This window comes from Lepidochelys kempii, chromosome 9, assembly GCF_965140285.1.
Source record: "Lepidochelys kempii isolate rLepKem1 chromosome 9, rLepKem1.hap1, whole genome shotgun sequence".
Classification (NCBI taxonomy): domain Eukaryota; kingdom Metazoa; phylum Chordata; order Testudines; family Cheloniidae; genus Lepidochelys; species Lepidochelys kempii.
This window is the reverse complement of record NC_136388.1, coordinates 86,570,844-86,598,534: the sequence shown is the minus strand read 5'-3', so window position 1 is coordinate 86,598,534 and position 27,691 is coordinate 86,570,844. Positions and strand designations below refer to the sequence as shown.

At 40.7% G+C, this 27,691-nt stretch overlaps 1 protein-coding gene across 9 annotated transcripts in view; it reads right to left on the bottom strand.

The window, feature by feature from the left end:
- TENM1 (teneurin transmembrane protein 1) overlaps positions 1-27,691 on the bottom strand; it is a 1,397,628-nt gene that overhangs the window by 1,160,236 nt on the left and 209,701 nt on the right. For all 9 annotated transcript variants that reach the window (XM_073361279.2, XM_073361281.2, XM_073361264.2 and 6 more), the window contains exon 2: positions 10,722-10,861. The gene's annotated coding sequence lies outside the window, so the exon portion shown is untranslated. The remainder of the gene's footprint in view (positions 1-10,721; positions 10,862-27,691) is intronic.

Here is a 27,691-nt window from a genome sequence, read left to right as displayed (position 1 = left end):
ATCCGAGCGTGGTGTGGGAGCAGTTTTAATGCAGAAAGGACCTGATCAAGAATTCCACCCTGTAGTGTTTCTCAGCAAAAAACTGTCTGAGAGGGAAAGCAACTGGTCAGTCACTGAAAAAGAATGTTATGCCATTGTCTACGCTCTGGAAAAGCTACGCCCATATGTTTGGGGACGGCGTTTCCACCTGCAAACCGACCATGCTGCACTAAAGTGGCTTCACACCGTCAAAGAAACTAACAAAAAACTTCTTCGGTGGAGTTTAGCTCTCCAAGATTTTGATTTCGACATCCAACACATCTCAGGAGCTTCTAACAAAGTGGCTGATGCACTCTCCCGTGAAAGTTTCCCAGAATCAACTGGTTAAAATCGTCCTTGAGATGTGGAAAATATTTTTAGTCTTTATGTACTTGGTAGTATATTTAGAGATGCATGTGTCTTATTAACTCTGTTTTCCTAGAGCTCCAGGAAGAAATCCCAGCCAGTGTTTCACCCTAGCTGAGATTTGGGGGGCGTGTCATAAATATAAAGGGAAGGGTAAACCCCTTTGAAATCCCTCCTGGCCAGGGGAAAGCTCCTCTAACCTGTAAAGGGTTAAGAAGCTAAAGGTAACCTCGCTGGCACCTGACCAAAATGACCAATGAGGAGACAAGATACTTTCAAAAGCTGGGAGGAGGGAGAGAAACAAAGGGTCTGTGTCTGTCTGTAGTCGTCTTGGCCGGGGACAGAACAGGAATGGAGTCTTAGAACTTTTAGTAAGTAATCTAGCTAGGTATGTGTTAGATTATGATTTCTTTAAATGGCTGAGAAAAGAATGGTGCTGAATAGAATAACTATTTCTGTCTGTGTATCTTTTTTGTAACTTAAGGTTTTGCCTAGAGGGGTTCTCTATGTTTTTGAATCTAATTACCCTGTAAGATATCTACCATCCTGATTTTACAGGGGGGATTTCTTTATTTCTATTTACTTCTATTTTTTATTAAAAAGTCTTCTTGTAAAACACTGAATGCTTTTTCATTGTTCTCAGATCCAAGGGTTTGGGTCCGTGGTCACCTAGGCAAATTGGTGAGGCTTTTTACCAAACCTTGTCCAGGAAGTGGGGTGCAAGGTTTTGGGAAGTATTTTGGGGGGAAGGACGCGTCCAAACAGCTCTTCCCCAGTAACCAGTATTAGTTTGGTGGTGGTAGCGGCCAGTCCAAGGATAACGGATGTAAAATTTTGTACCTTGGGGAAGTTTTGACCTAAGCTGGTAAAGATAAGCTTAGGAGGTTTTTCATGCAGGTCCCCACATCTGTACCCTAGAGTTCAGAGTGGGGGAGGAACCGTGACATGATGCAACATTTAGTAAACCATTTTAATGGGGTCAAGTCCTGATTCAGTTGTGTTAATATATTTAAAGCTCAAGAGTCTAACTCATTAGGATATATAGTGCAATCAACACACAGAAGTGAATCATCAGCACAATGATGGTACCCCAACGCCTGGTTAGAAATTCTCTCTCAGAGTCCGTTTATGCAATGGTTGCCATTAAAGTCAACATTTACCACCTAGTACAAAAGCACAGCATCTTAGATACTGCAGTTATTTTCTATAGTAGTGTGACCATATTTTCCAAAGGCAAAATGGAACACTACATGAGGCTAGCCCGAGCCTCCCCTCCTCTGCACCCTGCACAGGCCTGATCCCAGCTGCTTGTCCAAGCCCTGCCTCCCCTCCCCTCACAGGGCTGGTGTTGTTGCTTGCCCGAGCCCTGCCTGCCCCCCCCATGTTCCTCCGCACCCCACTTTTTTGACAAAAGAGGGCATTTGTCCTGTTCGCTCTTGCTCACTGATCAAGTTGGCAAGATCAAATGTGACAAATGCCCACTTTTACCAAAAAAGTCGTGACGGCCGGGACAGGGCTTAAAAAAGGGATTTTCCCAGCCCAAACTGGACTATAGTCACCCTAAGCTACCCGGAAATATTGAGGTGATTCAGATACCACAGTACAGAAAAAAATACTATATAAGTAATGACATTGAAGTCAATTAAATGACTCACATTCTGAAAATTTAGCATGAGATTATGTGCTTTACTGCAGCGGAGCCAACATGTCCCCTACCATCCATCACCACTGATGGAATTATTCCTTCTCCAGGATATGATCTGAAAAATGAACAGCATTTAGAGAACCATCACTGAAACTGTCACCCACAACTAATCTTATCAAAAGGGCCCAGAAATCCAGCCTGAGCTAAGTGAGTGATCTAAAATCACCAGATTCAGGACCAAGACAAGTCCACTCCTCTAACACCAAGTGTGAGGTACATTTCTTTGACCTTCCCTACTCTAACATAAATAGATAGCAACATGTATATTAAAAATATTCCTAAAATCCTACCTAAATAAGACACTCCGTTGCACACACTGCTTCCTTTGGGGAGAGGCAGAGAGAACAAACAACACATGACCAGCTGTGTGACTGTGACTATCTAATGTCCTAGTGGGAGCCACAGATACTACAGTGATGAGTGCAGTATAAGAGCCTATATAAAACAGCATAGTAATTTGTAAGCAGGAGATTGACTGTCTTTTGAATCATATAGATTGGTTTGGAAAAAACATGGTGCAGACACAAAGTACTTACTATCCATCCAGCAATGGGAGTCACAGGCATTCTACTCTATGCAAGCCTGTGAAAGCTGAGGTAGGTCAGAATCCTGTTTCTGCACCTAAAATTAATGAACCTGCTCTGCACAAAATTATCATTAATTGTATCTGTCATGTAACCCTTCTTCAGTACAGTAATTTTTGCTAAAGAAATGAACCTGTTGAAGGACAAAACAGACGGTGTTTATTATCATGATGTGGGAGTTCTATATTGTGTTCCATAATTTAGGTGTCTGGTTACCAATATTTCTCTACTAAAGAAAGAGGTGGAAGGAATTTTTTGGGCATCAGGAGAGAGGAATAAAATCATGCCTTAAAGTTCTCTCTTCCAGGCATTGACATACCAATTTAATATGGCCCTCATCTTGTTAGTTTTTCACAGAACTAAAGGAACTGACAATGTGTGAAAGGGGTGAAGGAGTTTTAGCTTAAAACATCTACTGGAAAAACTGTTTTTGCTACAAAACTCTGACAGGTAAGTAATCAGTCACAATTTAAAATAAATCTTATTTCTGAGTTATAAATACCTCCTGGGAGAAAGAAATCATCACTAAAATTATAGCTAGCCTTTTTGCAGTTTAAATTCCAAAGCAAATAATCACAATTTAGGATGCTAATTAAAGATACACAATGCTGTGCTGCAGAAAATTGAAAATTGTTTGAAAATAAAGAGGATTTTATACATTAAGCAACGTTCCAGGTGCACCGGTTTTTCAGATAATTACAAATTATAAAAAGTCCTGCTGTTATAATTATAATACTAGTTAGTATTCTTCAATTTCCAACATGCTCGAGTCTCTCTTTAACACAGCAGTATGAACCGACTGTTAAATTACCTCTGCTGATAAATTAGATGTTCAATAGATTGGCAACTTGATGTTTTGCAAATCTGATCTTTTTTTCCCTGGTATTTAAATTAACATGCATTATTTCTCTTTTCTATGTATTTTTTCTTTCAACGTAAGTGATGTGCCTAAAGCAGGAAGTACAGCATCAAAGGTGCTATGGTGCTTTCCACCTATTTTTGGGATGCTTCTGCCTCTTTTAAACATCATTGCTTTGAGTCAATATTATTAATTAACACACACCCCAAAGGCTTTAATCAGGATTGGGGCCTCCATTATTCTGGGAACTGTACAAACCAGAGGCAAAAAGAAAAGGAGTACTTGTGGCACCTTAGAGACTAACCAATTTATTTGAGCATAAGCTTTCGTGAGCTAAAGCTCACTTCATCGGATGCATACTGTGGAAAGTACAGAAGACGTTTTTATACACACAAACCATGAAAAAATGGGTGATTATCACTACAAAAGGTTTTCTCTCCCCCCATCCCACTCTCCTGCTGGTAATAGCTTATGTAAAGTGAACACCACCCTATACCAGAAACCTACTGACCGCTATTCCTACCTACATGCCTCCAGCTTTCACCCTGACCACACCACACGATCCATTGTCTACAGCCAAGCTCTGCGATACAACTGCATTTGCTCCAACCCCTCAGACAGAGACAAACACCTACAAGATCTCTATCAAGCATTCTTACAACTACAATACCCACCTGCAGAAGTGAAGAAACAGATTGATAGAGCCAGAAGAGATCCCAGAAGTCACCTACTACGGGACAGGCCTAACAAAGAAAATAACAGAACGCCACTAGCCGTCACCTTCAGCCCCCAACTAAAACCCCTCCAACATAGTATCAAGGATCTACAACCTATCCTGAAGGATGACCCAACACTCTCACAAATCTTGGGAGACAGGCCAATCCTTGCCTACAGACAGCCCCCCAACCTGAAGCGAATACTCACCAGCAACCACATACCACACAACAGAACCACTAACCCAGGAACCTATTCTTGCAACAAAGCCCGTTGCCAACTGTGCCCACATATCTATTCAGGGGACACCATCACAGGGCCTAATAACATCAGCCACACTATCAGAGGCTCGTTCACCTGCACATCTACTAATGTGATATATTCCATCATGTGCCAGGAATGCCCCTCTGCCATGTACATTGGTCAAACTGGACAGTCTCTACATAAAAGAATAAATGGACACAAATCAGATGTCAAGAATTATAACATTCATAAACCAGTCGGAGAACACTTCAATCTCTCTGGTCACGCGATTACAGACATGAAAGTTGCGATATTACAACAGAAAAACTTCAAATCCAGACTCCAGCGAGAGACTGCTGAATTGGAATTCATTTGCAAATTGGATACAATTAACTTAGGCTTGAATAGAGACTGGGAGTGGCTAAGTCATTATGCAAGGTAACCTATTTCCCCTTGTTTTTTCCTACCCCTCCCCCTTCCTCAGACGTTCTTGTTAAACCCTGGATTTGTGCTGGAAATGGCCCACCTTGATTATCATACACATTGTAAGGAGAGTCATCACTTTAGATAAGCTATTACCAACAGGAGAGTGGGTTTGTGTGTGTGTTGGGGGGGTGTGGAGAGAAAACCTGGATTTGTGCTGGAAATGGCCCACCTTGATTATCATACACATTGAAAGGAGAGTGATCACTTTACATAAGCTATTACCAGCAGGAGAGTGGGGTGGGGGGAGAGAAAACCTTTTGTAGTGATAATCACCCATTTTTTCATGGTTTGTGTGTATAAAAATGTCTTCTGTACTTTCCACAGTATGCATCCGATGAAGTGAGCTGTAGCTCACGAAAGTTCATGCTCAAATAAATTGGTTAGTCTCTAAGGTGCCACAAGTACTCGTTTTCTTTTTGCAAATACAGACTAACACGGCTGTTACTCTGAAACCAGAGGCAATCCCTTCTCTCAACAATTTTCAATAGCAGCAAGATTTTATGTGTTAGGTGCAGCCTATTAGCAGGACTCTATAATAGAAGTAAATAGTATAGAGAGCTAGAGCAGAAGACTGATAACAAAAAGCTTGGTATGGAGAGATCAGTGGATGTATTTAATCCTTCTGACCTATTTAGCTTTCTGGAAAACCATTTCTGAGCTCATGGTAATACAGCTCGTCTATCAATCACGGATCAATCAGTAGCATTACCGATCCTACTATCAATAGCATTTCTAATATGCCCATTGCCTAGGTATCTAGGTGCCATTCACTTTGAAATCAATGAGTCAATTTACATAGATAAGGATTACTCTGCATGTGTAAACTTTGTCAGGATCAAGCACCTGCTGGTTATACTGTGACAAGATGGCCGATGTTCATATGGGGTTCTGTGCTTTCCTTTGGGGGAGGGGCTAAGACGCCACCTTTTCCCCTGCTCTTGGGCGCCGAAGGCCTTGCTAGTGGCCCGGGAAGGTGGTAGAGGAGGAAAGCGGGGGAGGGGTCTGGGTTTGCTCCTCACTCTGAGTCCCAGGCCCTCTCAAGCCCTGCAGGTTTTTTACCCTCTTTCCCCTTGGGTGGTGTTACTCTCAGTCCTTAGTCCCTGGGGGAGGGAGTCTCCCCACCCTGCCAGGGCAGGGTCTCCCTTACTTCGGTTCTCTGGTCTTTCAGCTCTCACAACACACCTCCAAGCTCCAGTCAGGAGCCTAATTTCTTAGGTTCCTGACAGGGCCTTAATTGCCTACAGGTGCTCCAATTAACCAGTAGCAACCCTCCCTAGTCTACAGGGAATCACACCTTAATTAGCCTAGGGTTTATATATTTCCCCTTGACCACTCTACCACTGCTCCCTTGGCCCTCCTGTATCACAATATTTATAGGTCAGCAGGCAGTTTTGGTAATGCTGCATTCCTGCACTTAGGACGAAAGAACCCAATGCACAGCTACAGACTAGGGACCGAATGGCTAGGCAGTAGTTCTGCGGAAAAGGACCTAGGGGTGACAGTGGACGAGAAGCTGGATATGAGTCAGCAGTGTGCCCTTGTTGCCAAGAAGGCCAATGGCATTTTGGGCTGTATAAGTAGGGGCATAGCGAGCAGATCGAGGGACGTGATCGTTCCCCTCTATTCGACATTGGTGAGGCCTCATCTGGAGTACTGTGTCCAGTTTTGGGCCCCACACTACAGGAAGGATGTGGATAGATTGGAGAGAGTCCAGCGAAGGGCAACAAAAATGATTAGGGGTCTGGAACACATGACTTATGAGGAGAGGCTGAGGGAGCTGGGATTGTTTAGCCTGCAGAAGAGAAGAATGAGGGGGGATTTGATAGCTGCTTTCAACTACCTGAAAGGGGGTTCCAAAGAGGATGGCTCTAGACTGTTCTCAATGGTAGCAGATGACAGAACGAGGAGTAATGGTCTCAAGTTGCAGTGGGAGAGGTTTAGATTGGATATTAGGAAAAACTTTTTCACTAAGAGGGTGGTGAAACACTGGAATGCGTTACCTAGGGAGGTGGTAGAATCTCCTTCCTTAGAGGTTTTTAAGGTCAGGCTTGACAAAGCCCTGGCTGGGATGATTTAACTGGGAATTGGTCCTGCTTCAAGCAGGGGGTTGGACTAGATGACCTTCTGGGGTCCCTTCCAACCCTGATATTCTATGATTCTAAGCCAGCTCACATATGGATCCTGCTTCATTAAACCAAACCCATTTTATAAATTATTACATCTCACTCTCCACCCTCCACCCCCGTTTTAAACATTAAGTGAATTAAGTAGTCATGAAAGGTGCTGGAAATACACTTCTGAAGATTTGGGCCAAAATATTTACACCTGGATGACAAAAGTTGGGCCTTTAATTCTATAGTCAGGCACTTAAACAGGTCTCCTGATTTTCAGAGGTACTGAGCACCTTCTGAAAAATCAGACTTCTTTAAGTGCTTTGTAAAGGGGGGACACTCAGCTCTTGAGCGCCTCCTGCTGCTGTGTCTAGTACTGCAGGCCTTTTCCTACTCTTGGCACTCCCTCTAGGTTGTCAGTCTCATTTGGTGGGTCTTCTTTGGCTCCGGCCGGGTCACACAGTTAAAACGAACTCCTTCCAGGGTAACAAAGAATCCAACAAAAACTGTCTATCTGCCCTCACCAGGGTCTTCAGCCCTGTCTCTGAGCCCTTTAAATTCAGCGCTTCACTTGGGTTTCTAAATGAGCCTTGTTCCCTTCTTGGAGCTTACACCACTCTGCAGGTGGGGGGGAAACCCAGTCACACCCACCCATCCAGGTTCCAACCCTGGGATGCTATACACAGGAGCCACATACCGCTCACTTCCTGTTTCTCCCTTCCTAGTGGGTCCTGTGGAAGAATATGCTCATCTTGATCCCTGCTCTAAGAGGAAACCAGGCACAGGAAAGAGCAGCGGAGGCCTTAAATCCTCTTATAAGCTCAGTACTTCCTGTGATATTGGCATTATGCATGTAATATACATGTAATATACAACCTGTAATATAAAAACTAGTCCTTTCCCTCAAGAGCTTACAATATTATCATATGACATCAGACAACAAGTGGATACAAATCAGCATACATGGGGAAGGGAGTAGGAAAAGATAACAGTGAAACTATGCCCAGGTACAGACCGGTATAATAAGCAGCCATCACTATAGCAACTGACTACTCACTGAGTACTTTGTGAATCCAGCCCTTAATTCCTCTCAACTGATTAGCTTGAACCTTTCATTCATTCACCTTTGTGTTGAGATAGCATTACGTTTGCTCACAAGGCTGTCAAAATATCATGGCAGAAGTTGCTAAAATGAGTTTAGAGAAGCAGTCTCCACCTGCACAGCGAGGTCAGTCTCTTTTTCAGGAAGTCCATTTTTGCTATAGTTTGATGCCACCGGCCTTACTCTTGAATTTCGGACTCAAAACCTGACTTCTTACTTGTCAAAAGGAAACATTCAGAAGATGGAACACGACTGCACATGTGTATTCCCCAGCATGAATAAAGCCATAGGGCACAACTGAAGCAAGAGCGAGATGTCTCATTCAGTGCAGCACTAGAAACTAAGCCTACCAACTTTTATTTTGTCCATGGGTATCTGAGTACGAATGATGGTGGTGTGTGGGTGCCTCTGCCTGTTTGAGGTGTTTTGGGGAGTAGGCAGGTTAGTGAAATATACAACTCATGTGATCTCCAGGGGATTCCAGTTGTAGGATTATTGTCTACAGTGCTTCAATACAAGTATGAAGCAAGGAGGCAAATTGAATGGAGAATACAATGTGCTCACATAAAGCTCTGTGCCATGGGTGTATTGAGGATGGGTCACCTTCAGAGAAGTTGGATTCCAATAATATCTCATCCCATATTTTGCAGAGCTGATGAACCAAATTAATATTACAATACTTTAAAACACATATTCCCCCCTCTTCCTGAAAGAAATGGAGGAACACCTTGGAAATGGCTGAGATACAGAGTTGCAGCTACTGTTTATATTTATAGCTGCACTACTGAATAAGCTTTGTCACAAAGTTCTTAAGACAGCATCATAATTAGGTGGAAACAATATCCATGCTAATCAATGGAGGCTGGTGGGAAAAGACAAAGCTGTGTCAATGGAAGTCTAAGGCAACAACATTATAATCTAAAGAAAGACAAAATGAGATCAATACAAGTCAATGGAGCGGACATTATGATGTGTGGAAGGACAAAATGATGCTGATCTAGAAAAAAGGGTGTTGTAAAGATTGAATGTTTAGACTGAACAACATGGTAAACTATTATGTGAACAACTGAATTGATTCCTATGATAAGCAATGATTTTGCCTTCATGTATCACAATGTCATTATGTTTACATCATTTAGTTTGTGTTAACTGAGTACAACTGTGCAGATGCCTTAGGATAATACTCATATTTGTATTAATAAATATTTTCTATTTTAGAAACATCATGTCACAAGAATGTTGGGAGCTAGCAGAATACTGATATTATGCAAATTTTGCTGAGAAGTTCAGTGCCTTAACCAAACGTAACCTACCTTATAAATATAAGTATTTTGGGAATGGAAGAATTTTATTTGGGAGTTGAGGGATCTCCTCATAATTCAGGTTTATAGAGAGACATTAGTTTCTGCCTTATTTCCAAACTCCCTTCTTCCCCAAATGAAACTAACTACCCTGAAATCTCATGTGCCACATCTCATCTGTGGGCGCTGGGTGATTTTTTTTGTCTGTAGCAACTTTTGTTATAAACTCTCCTCATAAACTCCATATATGTGTGGGTCTGTTGTTTGGTTGTTTGGTGGTGGGTTGTTTTGTGGTGAAGCAATTATAAAAATATATTTTAAAAAAACTGTTTATGATTTAATGTACATATGCCACACTCTGAAATAAGTACTGAAGGGGTTAACAAAGGGATAATTAAAACAGAGATATAAAGAGGAGGCAGTGGAAAGCTTAGGGAAGGGTCATGAGGGGAAGAGGGAGATTTTGCACAGATAGGCTCAAGAACTAGGAAACTGAAGAACTATATTGTTGACTAAACACACTTGAAGTTACAGATAGTGGGTGAAATCTTGGCCCCACTGAATCAGTTGAAGTTTTGCTACTGATGTCAATGTGACCAGATATATCACCCTGTGTTTTTTTCCTCTGGAAGAAGCAAACCATTGTTTTTTGCCACTTTGCTCTTTTTTAGGCACCAAGCTGAAGAAAAACAAATTCTAGTTTCCCTGTAGATTGTGCCAGGATAGAAAAATTAGAAATCAATCACTACAGTAAACCCTATGTATTAGTCAAAGTTCTTTATCCAAATCCTGTGTCACATTATAGAATATCATTTTAAAATAGTGGAACATATAGGATGGTCTTTAGGAGCCGAGCTAGCTTTGCCAAACTAAACAGATATGCAAACTTCTGTAGCTCGTTAGTCATAACTGAGATCCACTCCATATTTAACAAAGTTATGAAAAAGCTGTGATCACAAACTGATCATTCTGATGGAACGTAAGTGATCTATGAAATGTCCACTCCTGATGTCTCTGTATGCGTTTTGTTTAATAATATAATCAAAATACTTGATGAAGTGCAGTGTTGGGTGAATAGCTTGCTCTGTCTTGTAACTGCCCAAAGAGGCGTATGTTGTATAACTACTTATTAATGTTAGGCCAGATAGCTTATTATATTGTATCTTCCTTGCTGTAAAAAAACAAGGGAATTATAGCCATCCATTGCTGCTAATCACCTCTTTTAAACTCACCTAATTAGAAGCTCCAGACTTTTCTCCTTTTCAGAGCTTCTTGGAAGCCTCTCTGCCTCTTCTGCAAGCACAACTGAGGGGTGTCACAGAGCTGTAGTCCCAGACAGCATCATTCAGATGAAGAAACACTCCATCCAGATCTGAAAAATAAAGGTTGACTTGAGCAGCTGGTCTAAACCACAGTTTACAGGTCTGCCAAAAAACAAACCATCTCAATAACTAATGCAAATTCCTTCAGCTATCTGTAGTAATTTTATGATTAAAGAAGAGCATTGTTTAAGCAGGCAGCTAATGATACTTGTAGCTCTCATATTCAACATTAGCTCTCACCTCTGAGACTGTCACGTTTAAAAAATACATCAGAAGATTTATAACTGGGAAATTTAAAAAAACAGAGGAACAGTAAATACAGGGCTGAGTACTGTAAATAGGAGTGTTGAGCTAGAATAATATTAGGCTAGAGCACATAATATCATCATAGTTACATCAGTGTACATTACAACAATTCCATCAGAGTCCTTGGAGTAACTTTTGGTTTACAACAATGTAATTATGATCAAAATAAGTCTCCCCAGGTATAAGAATAAAGAGTTTTACTTTCTTTAGCTCATAAGTTCAGTGCAACAGTTGAGATATTATAAAATATACAGTGAGATACAAATTTAGAAAAGCATCCCAAATTCTAACACTTAACGCTCTGAAAAAAGACTTCAGTGTGCACTCAAGTGTTTCACAATCATTTCTTGGTTTTCTTGAATATGAATCCCTGTGTGTCTGTGACAAGTGAGATAAGGAAGCATTCTGGGTATTGGAAGAATAATAAACACAAAGTAATACATACAACGTCGCTTCAGAAATCTTTGTTGGGGAATATCTCAACAAGTAGATATTAACTTGAGCTGGGAACATGTATGCAAAATTAAAAGAATTATAGAAGTCACTCTTCAGAAATGTTATAGATTAAGGATGGTTTTGTGATTATAGGACTGGAGTTGAAAGTTCTGGGTACAATTCCCAGCTCTGCCACAGACATCCTGTGTCACTTAATCTCTTTCCTTACCTCAGTTTGCTATCTGTAAAATGTGGATAATAGCACTTTCTTTCTCCTACTCTGTCAGTCCTGTTCCTTTAAATTTTAAGCTCTTCAGGAAATGGTAGAACTGTTTCTTACTAGGAGTACATACAGCACCTAATGCAATGAGGCTCCACTCTTGTTTGGGCCTCTGGGCATTACAATATAAACAAATAATAATGAATAATAATGACTTGTACATTTGGAGCTAGTTAACATACCAAGACATTCTTTGAACTTCCTAGTACTTAGTATACGGAATATGGAGACAATGTTTTTTTAGTTAAAATGGCAACTCCGGAGTTTAAGGGCAACCACTGTTTTTCTCCAGTTATACAATGAAAAGAGTCAGTTATATGCCTGATATTTAATTGAGCATGGGTTACTCAGTCTGACTAAACGTCTTTCTCCTGACTGATTTTTTCACCACTCACAAATAATCTTTATCTGGTATGACGTCTTTTCATAAAGCAACAATTCAGACTAGGGAAACAACGAAGAAGAGAAAGTTGCCTCCCAACGTCTATATGGCACGGCTAAAACAAGAAACAAGAAGACAATCAAGGTACCAGAATGAGGAACCCTGAAGAGGGTGAAAACAGTATATCTATGGCCATGTAAGTAGAAGGTAACCCAAGATGTCTAATATCCAAGTGAAGCACGTAGTTTTTTGGATGAATTTCATACCTAGCAAATAGGGATTAAATGAGAGATACAGTGGGTATCACTAAACATTCAATACTTTCATTTTACAATCACTGATGTAACTGCAGTGGCCGAGCTTGAAACAGAATCATGGTTGTCAGGGTCCCACATCCATTGCGCTGTTCACTGAACAACACAGTGTAGAGAGGGGTGAGGGCATGGCTTTGCCCTCAAACTCCCTGTAGCTGCCCTTTCAGGGGATGCTGCCACTTACAGTGAACAGGTACTATACTACCCTGCCACACTGAGGCTAACCACTAAACAGGATCAAAGTGGGAGGAGAAAGGGATGCTTATGACCTCTCCTTGTCACACCACATCCCCTGTTGTGCACCTATGGAGGGCCATCCTCAGTCTGGCATGTAATTAACTGGATACATAACGTCAAACTGTTTTCGTTTAGTTCAGTAACTGTACTGAGTCAGTAACACTGATAAGTGAGAAGTTAATCAGCCAAAATGAGGTACGCTGAATAGAAATGATCATCAGTGAAAATTTACAAAGAAAATGGACAGAACTGACACACACGTGGCTTAGTCACTGTGAAGTGGGTAGTAACTCTCCATCTTTTCACATCCTGTCAATCATGCGCACACTCGGGCTACACCTACACTACAGCACTTACAGTGGCGTAGCACTTACAGTCTCCTGGGCAGCCACCAAACTAGTTTGAACAGTGGGGGAAGCATGACCCATTTGGTAAAGAACCCAAGAGAGCAAAAGGCAGGGGGTGGTTGACACAAGCTCTCTTAAAAAGGGTGTCAGAGAGAACCATACTAGGGGAGACACTCAGGCACCACCTGAAAGTATCTGAAAGTGATAAGCCTCCCTAGGTTGCCACCATTATGGGATGTTAGTACATTAGGTAAGATAGACGTGTGTAAAGATTATTTTAAAATCCATTTTTTCTCTAAAACCTTTGTCTTACTGCTAAAATAAACAATCATTTCATTTTACGAAGACTGCTTGGTCACTATATGGACCACTAGTCCAGAAGGGAAGAACCACAGGTGCCCAAACCCAATCAGACCTGCAGGGTAAGAATTTAAGTACACTAGATACTGTATCCCAGGGCCTGGTCTAACAGTGGGAGAATCATGGAATTCCATTCTAGGAGAGATAAAGACACAAGGCCTGACAGGGTATGCTCAGAGAGACCAGTAAGGGGACAGAGGTGCAGCTAGCCCTGTAACTGTGAGATGCTAAATTTGATTTTAAAAGGCTGTTGGCAAATATCAGTGTCACTGGCTTCCAAAAAAGGAAACGCAGGTGCCTGAAACTGAGTTTGGAACTGCAGGATAATACACAGTTGGTAAATGCATGGTATCAGAGCCAGCTGCTGGTCTAAGAGAGGACGAATCATGATATTCTACTCTGTGACAGGTAATGGCAAGAGGACAAACACCTGAGAGTTTGCACTCAGAGACTAGAAAGGCGTCAGAGGTAGCTAGCCTCTTTGAGTCAGATATACATACACAATACAGACAATCTACAAAGATACATGAATTATGTCTGCAAGTAACACACTGGCTGAAGGTGTCTTTTTTCCCTTCTCTCTACTGGATCATATAATAATGTTTCTGAATCTTCTCTGCTGCTGACCCCTAGCTAACAGATCTAGACCTTTGGCTCAAGCAACAGAATATCATGTTCATGGCCTGGGTTCAGTTCCCCAGTGGCCAGAGCCATGATCACATGCACCCTGCTATACGTAGACTTTATTTATTTGGACTATTCAGCCATCATTAAAGATAGTTAGCTGAACACATTCAGCTTGTTTGTGAATTATGAGTTAGATCCTGCTACTCTGTGAATTCTTTCTGCTTGTGAAATAAAAAATGGCATACCATGCTACTCTCATTGGGATGGCAGTTTGCTCTTCCACAGACATCAGAAAAGTATATTTTTCCTACTGTTCTTAGAAACTGTTTGAATGCCAGTGAAAAATAGGTAGCTCAGGACATCTGCAAAATGTTGCAAAGAATGATGGTCTTAAATCTGGCACTGCTTCCAAGCATGCAGAAGATTTTTATTCGTCACCTATATATAGACATACATAAGGGACTAGGAAAAAGCCCAAAGTTAAATTTTCCAAATATGCTGTATTTAAAAAAAAAATTCAGCACTTTTGGAAAGAAAACAATATAATATATTCACCGAACCAAGTCACATATTGCAGAAACAATGATCAATAGAGAAAACTAGCTTCAAATGAGAAATCAGAAACTACTCCAATTGTGTACGTTTCACTTGGATTTTCAACTTGCTTTTCATTCAGAAGAATAGGGAACTTTCAGTAAAGGCTGTCAGTTGTGTATGAGTTCTGCTAGTGACTGCTGGAATAAAACAGACTATGGGTTGGCTTTTCCCCATGCTAAGTTCCTGTCAATCCAACAAATATGAGGATGAAAAGACAAAAATATTTTGCACTTGTCTTGCCAAATGATACTTGTCTTCCTGCCATCAAACAGTGATTAATTGAGATATCATCCTCCCCACCTGCTTCCTACTCTTGCCCAGTCAGCCACAGCAGACTGCCTCTCTCATGATCCTTGGAGCCACTTTCATAAGTGCTGATAACAATAGAAACTTTGGGTCAGGTATCAGGTTTTTTTCCCAATTAAACATACTAGGCTCAATGCTGCCATCCATGTGAGCTCTACTCAGACAGGGTGGAGATGATGGTGATAGGGAGGGCATTAGGATCCAGTTACATCTCCCTGAACTTCAGTCACACTGGTGGAAGCTAGAGAAGCACACAACTTATTCTCACTTCCATGACCAATGTAAGGTCCATCAGGTATAATGGATCTCTGCTCCTCCATGCTCCCTCCCATGTCCCCTCTCTCCTTTTAAGCCTGGGTTGAGGTGGCAGGAGGCCATCTTTCTGTGGGTGGAGAGTTCAGCCATGAAAAGGGAATTTTCCAATGGCTGTCTCCTGCCATTTGAAAGCTACTTGGGTCCACTATATTAAATCTCTTTCTGATTTCTACACTTTCACGATGTGTGGCCATTTCTACCATACACGAAAAGAAGGGCCATTTCCATATTTATGCCAAAAATCAGTTGAAAAAGGGACATAAATCTCTGCTCTGCTAGCATAAGTGGAGAGGAGTCAAAGATAGAGGAAAAGGGGAGAGTGAGGGCCTTTCCATCAATCCCTGGAAAAGAAAAACCCTTCTTCCTCCACTGCATGAGGCCTTGAGTATGTGGTTGTGCAGGATGATGTCTGCTCAACCACACAAGTATTTTCTCACAGAAGAAAATGCTGTTTATGAAGCATCATCTCCCATAAGCACTCCCTCTATACTGAGAAACATTCCCCCAGCTGCTGAGAACTGATCAGGGCAGCTGGCATTGCCTCATGGAATGTCCAAATCATCATTATGGGGACAAACCCCTCTAGGAGAAAATTTGGTTTTAGCTTACAATGGAGTTTAGTAGAGGTCACATATAGTCTATATGTTAATTTGATCTGGGGAACAAACTACATGAGACAGAACAGCCACTGGAGCTAATAGTTTCTCCTAACAATTGACCTTTCAGTCCTCCATCCATTTCATTGTTCTATTTAACCACATAGTTGGACTATTCTCATTAAACTGCTCTCTAGATATTTTAAAATTTTTATCAGACCTTTAGCTGAGTTCTTTTGAAATGCAAACTGATGAAGTTCAATTCTGCAATAATATCATCAGCTCTATTGTTAGATTTGGTAATGGATTTGAAACAGCATACCCAAGGGCTAATGCTGGGTCTGGTACATACTTTGCAATCCTGCAGTGAATTTTAGCATCATTGGAATAATTAGAATTTTATCACACAACATGAAAGAGCAGACACAGAGATTGAGCCTCATGTCTGGAGCTGCTTGCTAAGAATTCTGACATTATTTTTCCATATGGGTTAACTATATAAAACTTTTGTAGAAAAGATAATTTTAATCATTTTATATTTTGTGTTAGTATTGGGTAAAAACATTCCCATTCAAGTATAACACAGCTAATTGGGGAGGAAAGACATGTTCACCCAACATGTTCATCCAAACGACTAGAACGGTAGTCTAACTAATACCCTTCTTTTTGTCCTTCATTATGATCCATATGGGTAGACCACTGTGCCAGTATTTATAAATGGAAGATCAGGGCATTAATTTGTTTAGCCTTATAAAAAACCCAAACATTCTGTAAGCTCTCTCTGCAGGGGAACACACAAGTGACTAAACTGAGCCATTCACAAATTGGGCATTGCAGATTCAAATTCACAGTCAGCTGGTTTTTACTACTTGAGTTCTCCACTTCAGCTGGAAGTATATGCCATCTGTTCACCATCTTTTTAAAGGTGGAGAGGACCTATAATAATATTGTTCTTTTCTCCTCAAGGACAATAGGATAGAGAACCTCACCCGAGGATGCATTTGTCCATGTGATAGTTTAGTTTAGTTGTTAGATATTCTGGATGACAAAGATCGCGTTTATAGAAAAACAAATTGTTTTAAAAGGGAAGCCAGTGGTTTATATGATGAATTGATTACTGTACTTGCCAATACTTGTTTTGAAAATTGTTCAGTTTTTAAAATATCCTCCAAAATATCAAAGTTTTGTATTATGTATTTGAAAAATCACAGTTGCAGCTCTCAAAAAAGTGATTTTTAGAAATTTTGGAATAGAATTTCCTCCTAGAGCAAAAACCATTTTTACTGGCAGAATTATAAAGTGCTTTCAATTTACAATGGAAATGTCTATATCAGTGTAAATAAAATGTTGCAAGTATGATATCAATTTTAGAATATCAGCGTTATAAAATATGCAACATAACGCTCTTTTTGCAAACAAACTACATATTTCTTGCTTTATTAAAAAAATTGCCACAAAGTAGGAATATTAAATCAGTTTGCAATGGCAAAGACTTTAATACAGTAATTTAGCTATAATGCCCCATAAACCTAATACATCTATTTTATTATCACCTTTATCATATTGTACTAATGATCTTTTTTAGTTGAGTCTAATCTGATAAACATACAAATTGGGAATGATGAAACATCATGGAACACACTAAGATGAAAGCTTAGAAACAGCAGGAGCAGATTGGCATCTGTTTGGAGATGCAGGAGTATCAGAGAGGAGGGGAGAGAGAAAGACTGAAAGTAGCCCTCGGCTAATAAGGGTTACAAATTAAAATGGATGTAAAGCTTGTAGGTTGATTGGGTTAAAAATCAACTGTGAGAACTAGTCAAGTGAGAAAGTAAACCACACACAAACATAGGACAGTGACATGTCTTACAAAACTAGCAAGATGTTGCCCTCTCATCATCTCAACTCAAATTAACATAATGCTTGAAATCAAAAGCTGCCACTTAACCTCAAGTTCACAAGACAAAATCCTGTAAATAAAATGATTTGCAACATTCTGGCATTCCCACAGAACAGCCTTGCTCTGCTTGAGATTAACATCCCATTGAAACTATCAGTTCTTTCCAGTAGCAAACACGCTCAAGCAAAAGTGAAAAAAAAACAATAGTGCCATTCAAGCTCAACCCTCTCAAGAGAGCTCTGATATCCCATTTTAAGTAAGAAGTCCAGCCATGGTTCTATCTCAAGTCAAGCCACTCCTGTACATGAAGGAATCCTCTGGATGTGTCAAAAGCAGAGGACAGGTACTAGATCAGTGAAGCTCAATGGCCTTGTTCCCCAAGAGTTTCTGAGAAACAGACCTAGGCAGAAAATGTTTTGTTTTTTTTAACTCCCTGTGGAAAATTCTACTTTTCAGCAAAAAATTGAGAACTCAAAAATCAAAAGGTTTTCAGGAAAAAACTGAAAACTTTTCTGTTCTCCGTTTTTTGGGCTTTTATGAAAAGCAGAAATTTTCTGCAGAAAGTGGTCACTTTCCCCTTATTTAGTCAAAACGCATTTTTTTTTTTGTCAAAAAACAGTTTTAATGGAAAAATTTTGACCACCCCCTCTGAGGACACTTTCTTCTGATTCAGTGTGTGTGTTCACCCTCTCACAAGTTAGAACGAGTCCAAAATATCAAAATAAAACCCAGATGGAAAGGTTAGGTTTATGTGGAAACCATGTAAAAGTGAATTTCTCCTGTGCGAGGTTCCTTGAATGATTCATGAAGATCTTATCAACAAATCAAATCTGAGTTTTTACTTTGCACCCAAACTAGTCAAATTCCCTGTGGTTTGGGGTTTTCTTATGAGCGATTTGAAAAGCTCTAATTCTACAGCTGCTCCAACTACGCTGCTGTTCTGTACCAAATGAGGTCTGTGGTGCCAGGGCAATGCCCTTCGACCATACAGTCCTGTGATGGATTTTAAGGAAAAATCATTCTAAATGGACTCCATACCATCTTTCATCCACCCAGAATCTCTAAGTTTTTAAACACGCACTTCCAAAATATTTGAAGGTCTTATGACCTGTTTTCAATAGTGAGTACGGTGTGGATGGAATATCATATGTATAATATGTCGATCGTTCATACCCACAATATATACAAACACATCCCAGTCTCACCCACTTCCCTTATTCATATGAGTTTCTAAATATTAAAGCGTTCCCCACCTTTAGTTTCTTGTACATCTCTCAGACTTCATTCATATGTTTAAGCATGAGCAATCCAGGTCCTAACTATTTTGAATCAGATGCAAGTCTAAATTGTTGCCTGTATAAATAGCTGAGTGATTGTACCCAAACCTTGGGGAAAAGGTTCAAATCAGTTTGGACAAACACAGAAGACAGGTCCCAGCTGCCCCCCTCTTCAGCCACACCCCAGCCCATGCTTCTCAATTCCATGGTGCTGGAAATAATTGAAGCTGACACCCAGCTGTGAAAATTTACCTTTTATATCAATTTAAAAATGAAAATGTAAGACTGTACAGTTGACTTCTCTTTGATTTAAGTTTTTGTTTGTTTGTTTTGTTTTTAAAGAGAATTGTGATCCTGGAAATGTTCTTGGAGTAGCATGCTATTTCTACCATATGTTTACCTTCCTTTCTTGTGAGTAGGGATTCGGTTGCCATGACAACAGATTTGTGTGGACATTGCCAAGCAATATTTGTTGACACTCTGCTGCAAGATTATTGTACAGAGTGAAACATATTGTATTTTGATAGTTTAAGGCATTGGTTCTCAACCTGGGGTACGTGTACCCCTGGGGATACGCAGAGGTCTTCCAAGGGTACATCAACTCATCTAGATATTTGCCTAGTTTTACAACAGGCTACATAAAAAGTTCTTGTAAAGTCAGTACAAACTAACATTTCATACAGACAATAGCTTGTTTATACTGCTCTATGTACTATACATTGAAATGTAAGTACAATACTTATATTCCAGTTGATTTGTTTCATAACTAGATGGTAAAAATAAGAAAGTAAGCAATTGTTCAGTAACTGGTTTCAGAGTAACAGCCGTGTTAGTCTGTATTCGCAAAAAGAAAAGGAGTACTTGTGGCACCTTAGAGACTAACCAATTTATTTGAGTATAAGCTTTCGTGAGCTACAGCGGATGCATACTGTGGAAACTGCAGAAGACATTATATACACAGAGACCATGAAACAATACCTCCTCCCACCCCACTCTCCTGCTGGTAATAGCTTATCTAAAGTGATCACTCTCCTTACAATGTGTATGATAATCAAGTTGGGCCATTTCCAGCACAAATCCAGGTTTTCTCACCCTCCGCCCCCCAACACACAAACTCACTCTCCTGCTGGTAATAGCCCATCCAAAGTGGTCTAATAAGGTGAGCCCAATTACATGTTCTGTTCCTGTATGTAAAGGCTCTGCAAAACAGTGTAAAGAGCCCCTGAGGAATAATCCCAGCTCTAGAGGGTTCTCTGGTTAGTGCAGAGCTGGAAGAATGGCCCTACACTTTTCCTCTACACTTCTCCTACACCAGCAGGCCCTGGTGGAGTGGGAATGTTAGGGTTATGGCCAGAGAACTGCTGTGCTCCAGGTATTCTCGACTGCCAGCCAGGTCCCTTGAAGGGCATGGCATTCAAGTGTAAGATAGAGCAGCCCCGTGATTACTCTAACTTATGTGAGTACTTGGCAAGCCCAAGAAGGCAGGGAGGTGCTAAGGTGGTGTAAAGCCATCATGTGGCGTAGCCGTATTAAGATTTTGAAAGGTCTGAGAGGAAGAGAGAGAGAGGGAGAGAGAGAAAGTGGTCCCAGGAATAAGCAGTGATTGTGAGGAAACCTGTCAGTGTCTTTCAGAGACAGGCAGAGAGGATGGTCAAGGCTCTCCTCTCACCCAACCAGCTGGGGGATGAGCTAGGAGAAGGGGACCCACAAAAATGCTGCCTGCCTCCTCCCTAGGGCAGACTCCATCAGTCAAAAGCTGGTCTGCTGAACTCTGAGCCTGAGAACTAACAGGAGGGAGAAAGGGACCAGCTAAGGGAGAAGTGAGCTGCTAAGGGGGAATGCCTGCAGTACCACATTCAGCTAGCAAGGGCACGACCAGTGTAGTCACATCCTGTGACAACACCTTGTACATACACCCTTCCTTCCTACTGTACACATAGTTTGGATGGAATGGGGAATCTGTACCGGTGTCTTTTTCAAGGTGGTGACAGTTTTATGAGCTCTGGAGTATTTATTTAAAAGAAAAAGAGACCACACAAATAAATAATTAACATTGTTTAAGACCAGGATGCCATGTGCACCTTATGTTCCAAAAATATATATTTTTTTAAATAATTCTGTCTTGCATTACCTGAGGATATTTCTACTTTCTCCCCTACGCAGGCCTAAGAATTAGAGATGCTCCCTCTGCAAATACCACAGGCTGAGAGAATAAAAGTGCAAATGACATATAGATTAGTGTCTGCTCTCCTGAAAATTTCCATTCACAGCCCATAGACACGAAAGAGTACAACTTCAGTTATCTCAGCTGGGATACTTGCTGATGTGTTCCTAGGCATGACCATCTTCTTGATCCTATTAGCCCTCAGACAGAAACCTGATCACAAGCCAAAGAAATGTTGTCCATCTTCACATCTTCACATCAGCAGCTTTTCATTTACAGGGCAGGAGGAAGATATTACGGAAAGACAGTGAAGATCAAATAGGAAGGCAAGCATATAATCATTCTAAAAATGTGTAGTTTGATTTTCAGGGGTGCTGAGCACCTGCATCTCCCACTGAAGCTAATATTCAGTGCATCTGAAAATCAGTCTACTGGTGCCTAGCTACTATGGTAATTGCTAAAATGAATCCACAAACGTCAGGGTATTTTGACTGTTTCACTATATATATATATATATATATATCACTATATATAGTGAAGCAGTCAAAATACCCTCAGGTTTGTGGTGAAGGTGTATACATACACACACACACACACATAACCAGCCAGGTTGGGGCTGATATGCACGTACTTCACTAAAATGTAAAAAAAAATGGAAGAAATCCTCCAGTCTGTGAGTATCGTGTGTGGTGTTTGTGGAGTGTCCATGGAGGTCAGTTCCCTTCACTAATTTCTGTTTCAGAGTCCCTCTGTGATCATTTTTTGAAAGCTCTGAAGATCATTCCTTCATCCCACTATCTTCATTAGATGCACATCGCCCATGCGACTTTGAATACATATTAGTAACGTTAGTAATACAGATTAATATTATTAATTTCAGCTTTCAGGTGAAATCCTGGCCATGTTAATCATGTTAAGATAATCAAAGATAATCTCTCACTCCGTCACCCCTATCCTCCCGTGGTTTTTGGAGGGGGGTGAGGGAGTGAGAGAACCTGGATTTGTGCTGGAAATGACCCACCTTGATTATCATACACATTGTGAAGAGAGTGGTCACTTTGGATGGGCTATTACCAGCAGGAGAGTGAATTTGTGTGAGGGGGCGGAGGGTGAGAAAACCTGGATTTGTGCTGGAAATGGCCCAACTTGATGATCACTTTAGATAAGCTATTACCAGCAGGACAGTGGGGTGGGAGGGGGTATTGTTTCATGGTCTCTGTGTGTATATAATGTCTTCTGCAGTTTCCACGGTATGCATCGGATGAAGTGAGCTGTAGCTCACGAAAGCTCATGCTCAAATAAATTGGTTAGTCTCTAAGGTGCCACAAGTACTCCTTTTCAAACTGCATGTGTTTCCAACCACAACAAGCAATTTCTATCTGGTCATAAAGCAAACTTTTTTCAAAGGTGCAGGTTGATGAATTTTTCCTCTAGGGCTGGCTGATCGTTCACACAATTACCTAAAAAACGGATCTCATCAGTCCTACCTAAAAGATACTCCTAAAGCTCTTGTCTGTATTGTGAGAGGAATATAGGTAGATCAGACTAAAACCCCAAGAAGTTAGGGTTCAATATATACCACAAGTCTGGGTGTTTATGTGAATGTCATGAGTTTTCCTAATTGAGTTAGAATTCTCACAAGAATAGGTTCTTATGATATTTCCAGGACTTCATGGGCCAGAAAATTAACTATTACAAGATCAGCCTCTTTCATGATGCTTTGGCACATTCCCTCCTGATTGGAACTCAGAATGGCAGACCAGGGAAAAAACAGTATTTCAAAAGCTCACCAAAGTTTTTCTGACATCAAAGATTTGATTTAGATTTGGTTCAAATTTTAGATCAAAAATCAAGTCAATTTTTATTTTATCCCAATCCAATCATACACCATAGATAAGAACAAGGCAGATAAAAAATGGGGTGAAGAAAGGGGGAGTTGTAGATAAATGGTGTAAACAATGCAAACAAAATGCTTTTATTTAAAACAATTTTTTCAAACAGTTCTGGCTAAGAGTGATACTAGGATCAATAACTTGAGCCATGTCAGACTTCAGTCCAAGATTTTTAGTGGCGACGAATAGTGATTTTGGGTGCCAAACTTGTGACTCCTTAAAAGAGTCTAATGTTCGGAAAGTGCGGGGAAGCACTCAACCCCATGCAAATCAAGCCTCTATAAGATGTTTTTTAGTTGGGCACTCATAAAAAATTTTTTGTCCTAAATGTCTAGCTATAAGCAGGGAATACTAACATTAAATTGGTCAATCTGGATGTGTGCACTACATTAAACTAGGAAGTGCATTTAAACTTCATTCCAAATTTTGCTAGTTATTATTTTAAGATCCGTTGTGGGTATCTCTGCAAGAGCATAAGAGTGCTGGCAGGAGGGTGCTAAGGAGCAGTCTCACCCCTCCACCTTCTTCCTCCCTATGCCTGGGACTAGCACAATCTCTGTATTCCCGTTGCACGAAGACTAGGGAACTCTAGCTCCAAGAGTAGCATTATAAAGAAACCGCCAAGGAATCAGAGAAGAACTGTGTGATGATTGGACCATGGCACTGTTTTCTCATGGGGGAGAATGCACACTGTATCCTGATTAAGAGCATATGAGATGCTGCTTGTGTATGTGCTGCCCCAGAAAAAAAAAAATTAAGCACAAGTGCAGTATGAATCTGTGGGATGGCTGCTGTCAACTGCAAATATCATCTGCATATTATTCATCTACCACATGCAAGCTACTCCCACAATGATCTTATTAAAGAAGCTGTGCTGCACATCAATATAATATTATGCCTAGAGCAGTGTGTAGGTACTAAAATATGCCCTTCCTGTTTAGATTCTACATACTGAGAAATGACTCACTTGTGGGTAAACCAACCCATTAATTCTGACAGATAATTCAGAATACACACTTGATACTACAGTTTAACTACTTTTAAGTTGTAGAAATATAAGTGGTCTAAATGTCAGTGGGTGAGAGAGAAAGAGAGAGATGACAGCACAATTATCTCAGCTATGCAAGATTTTAGATGGGTAATAATTAGCATGGTGGCAAGTAGCTAGAACAAGTGATGGGCAAACCTCAAAAGCACAGCGATTCAATCTGCATACGTGCCGAAAAATCCAACTGCTTCTCTGAACAGCAGCTCAAATATGTGGGCCTGTAAAATTGAAGTGGAAATCTGTCAGGAAGGGGCACTTTTGAGCATTGTGATATTTCCTACTACCCCCTGCATTAAGGGAATAGCCTCTCTCATGCTGTGTAAGCTCTTAACTCAAACAAAAGTAGAAAGTAAAGATTAGAGTATTGAGGGTGTGATTGTGCTTATCTATCCTAGCCCTGAGTAGAGCTGCATCACACTGGGAAGAGTGTAAGGGTAGAAATGGCAGCTCCAAAAGCCATTATGTCTCAAATATGAGCTGCTTGTATTCGTTTTCAAGCCCAACATAGTCAATCCACACCTTACATATCTTCTATTATTTCCTAATGTGCTGTTGAAACTCATCTCTGACTGGATGCCATGCCTCCACTGCCCACTTGTTCAGCTTTCAAGCAAACACTTTTGTGCTTTCTCTCAGTCTGCCCCACAGGCTTGGGAGGGACTCTTCATAAACATCTGCAAAACTACCTCAGGTATCCCTCCTCAGTGCTGTGATTCCTATATAAAACATGACAACAACTAGGCTGCTAGTTGTGCAGAGACCACAGCTGGTCATGCTGACCAATACTGTCTCATTGTTTCCTTGTACTCCTGTCTGTCTTTCATCCATCTGTTCTCTCTTGTGTTATACTTAGATTGTATGCCCCTCGGGGCATGGACCATCTTTTTGTTCTGTGTTTGCATAGTGCCTAGCACAATGGGGTCCTGATCCATGACTAGGGTTCCTAGGTGCTATAGTAATACAAATAATAAATAATTATAATAATAAAGAAGGCACAATGGGTCCCAGAGCTCCCTTTACACCATGGGGAATATGCCTTTTAGGAAGGTGCATGGCACACTCGCTTCTGTAACCTCTCAGCTCCACTGGTTGGTGCATGGGGCCATAGTCCACCCTTTGTTATTGTAGCTGACACCCAGGGTCACTAGCATGGTGCAGGATAGTGCAGGGACAGCAATTCTGCCTGGCCTTGTGCAATGGGCTCCTTGTGCCCATCCCCTACCCATACAATGGCCAAGCAAAATCTGGACCTTTAAATATGATCAGTCACATGCTCTACTTAAGAGTCAGGGTAACGAATACCTCTTGCTACAAACACACACAAATTGTCCAGAGTATAACTATGTCTCATGATTCAACACAGCAATATGAAAAGATATTGTGTTAATAATTACAGCCCTTAATCTAAAATCAATATAAATAGTTCCCTACAAAACAGCATTTCATCTTCTACGGAAATAAAGAGATAGTGACTGTTTGCTAGCAATGAGTTGTAACCAGTACCATAATTTGAAAATTTATAAACACAGTTAGTGCTCCAGCCAGCAAACAATGCAGTCACTTGAGTACATTTTCTGCTGCTGTTAATGCATCTGCATGCCTAATTACTGGAGCAGCAGGCTAAAAATACTCCGCTTAAGGTTCCTCAACCAGCTAGTCTATGTTTTAGCTGGGAGAACCATTTGTAACACAAGCAGATTCTTCAGGAACCAAGCCATGGTTTCAACCTCTCCTTGCTGCCAGAGCATTAACTGCTGTGGAATGGAAAGACCAGTACACACTGATGACAAACAGATGGCTAATAAAAGTTTGGGGGTTCTCTCAATGGAGAAATTGCCTAGCCTGAAAAGAGACCTATATAAAAATGCTGGGACATGTTGTTTTCTTTTATAGAGTATTTGAAGATGTGCCCTATAGCTCACCTGCTGAACCCTTTATCCCCTTTAGTTCATATTACAGGGATAAGTTTCAATAGCTACACCTATCTAATATTTGGGCTTTGCACTATAATGTATCACACGAACCTGTAGACTCAACAATGACAACATATAGTAAGTATTAGCTATGCTAATGTCACACACAATATAATAATATTTGTATGGGATAGATAAGAGACTTGATACACTGTAGTTAGATATATGATCGATTAGATTAAACTAGATAGTTACAATATATGCTGAAAGGGAATCTTAGTCCATTGAGGGCTATCCATGTTTGTAAACATCTGCTCTTGTTTTGTAGTCTACTTGAAGACAAGAACAAATATTTCAATTTGCTCTAAAATGTTGACTGGTGAATCAATGTTTCAACATTAAAGTGGGTCAGAATATGTTGCATTATTCAGTGAAACAATATGACACTTCTAAATGATAAAATACTGTCTAATACAAATTTGAAGGGATACAAGTGAGTATCTGCTTTGTGCAGGAGAAATGCTACTTTAACTTACCACTTCCATATGAAGTGCATAGTGTTACAAATCAATTGCTTTTTTGTCAAACTACCTTCTTCCTCCTGGTCACCAACTGGGCATACAAACACATTGTATATAAGACCATGTCTGCTCTAAAGAAACAGCAGCAGGCTTAAAGGGACACCATCAAGCTGAAACCCAGTCAATTAAAAAAAAAAAAAAGCTTAGAGCAGTTCCAGGTAGTACACTTTCCCTGGGGTCCCCTTGCCAGTTTCTGTGGGTTTACAGTCACATTTTCCTATCTGTTAAAATGTTTTCTCTCCCCTATTTCTGTGTGAAAGAACCACACACCCAGAGGAAACTCAATGTAATGCAACAGTGAGACTGACTATACACAAAAAGCTGTCAATATACAAAATACAACTATTCAGCTAACTGAACAAAAATAACTAGTCCTGCCCACCCCTTCTAATCACCCTCACTTACAGTAATGCTAGTTAGCACTTGTAGGAATAGGAGGTAAAATATATTCAGAAACTGTGGTTTTAAATAGATTATTTGCCTCTAAGACTGGAAAACAATAGATGGAAACCATGATCTTGTTCAAAGAAAGCAGTAACGTGTTTCCCTCCTGCCCCAACTCCATTGATATTGACCTTTTATTAGACTGCATTATACTGTCATAGGTTGGTCAGTATGTATGCACACCACTGACCTGTTCTGAAGAGACTCAGAACCAGCTAAACTACATGACAGAGATGCCCCCTCGCTTGGGCCAAACCTTTGAAACTCTGGGTCCTAGTGGCGCCCCCCTACCTCAGTTTGCCTCATAGTAAGGCCAGCCCTGGAAGCCAGACTGTACATCAAGTGGCTGCTCAGGTTTGTACTTGCTACCATAGAAGAAGAAACCTGCAGTCTTCTAAAGCACCATTAGAGGAGCAGCACTGATGTTATGGCAGAAATCAAAGCACCTCCCCATTCTGTTCCTACTTCACAAAGCAGCCTTTGAAAAGATGCAGAGATCAGTACAACATGCCAAGGAGAAGCTGGAGAGACAGCCTCTAGTAGCAACAGGCAAGCCTAG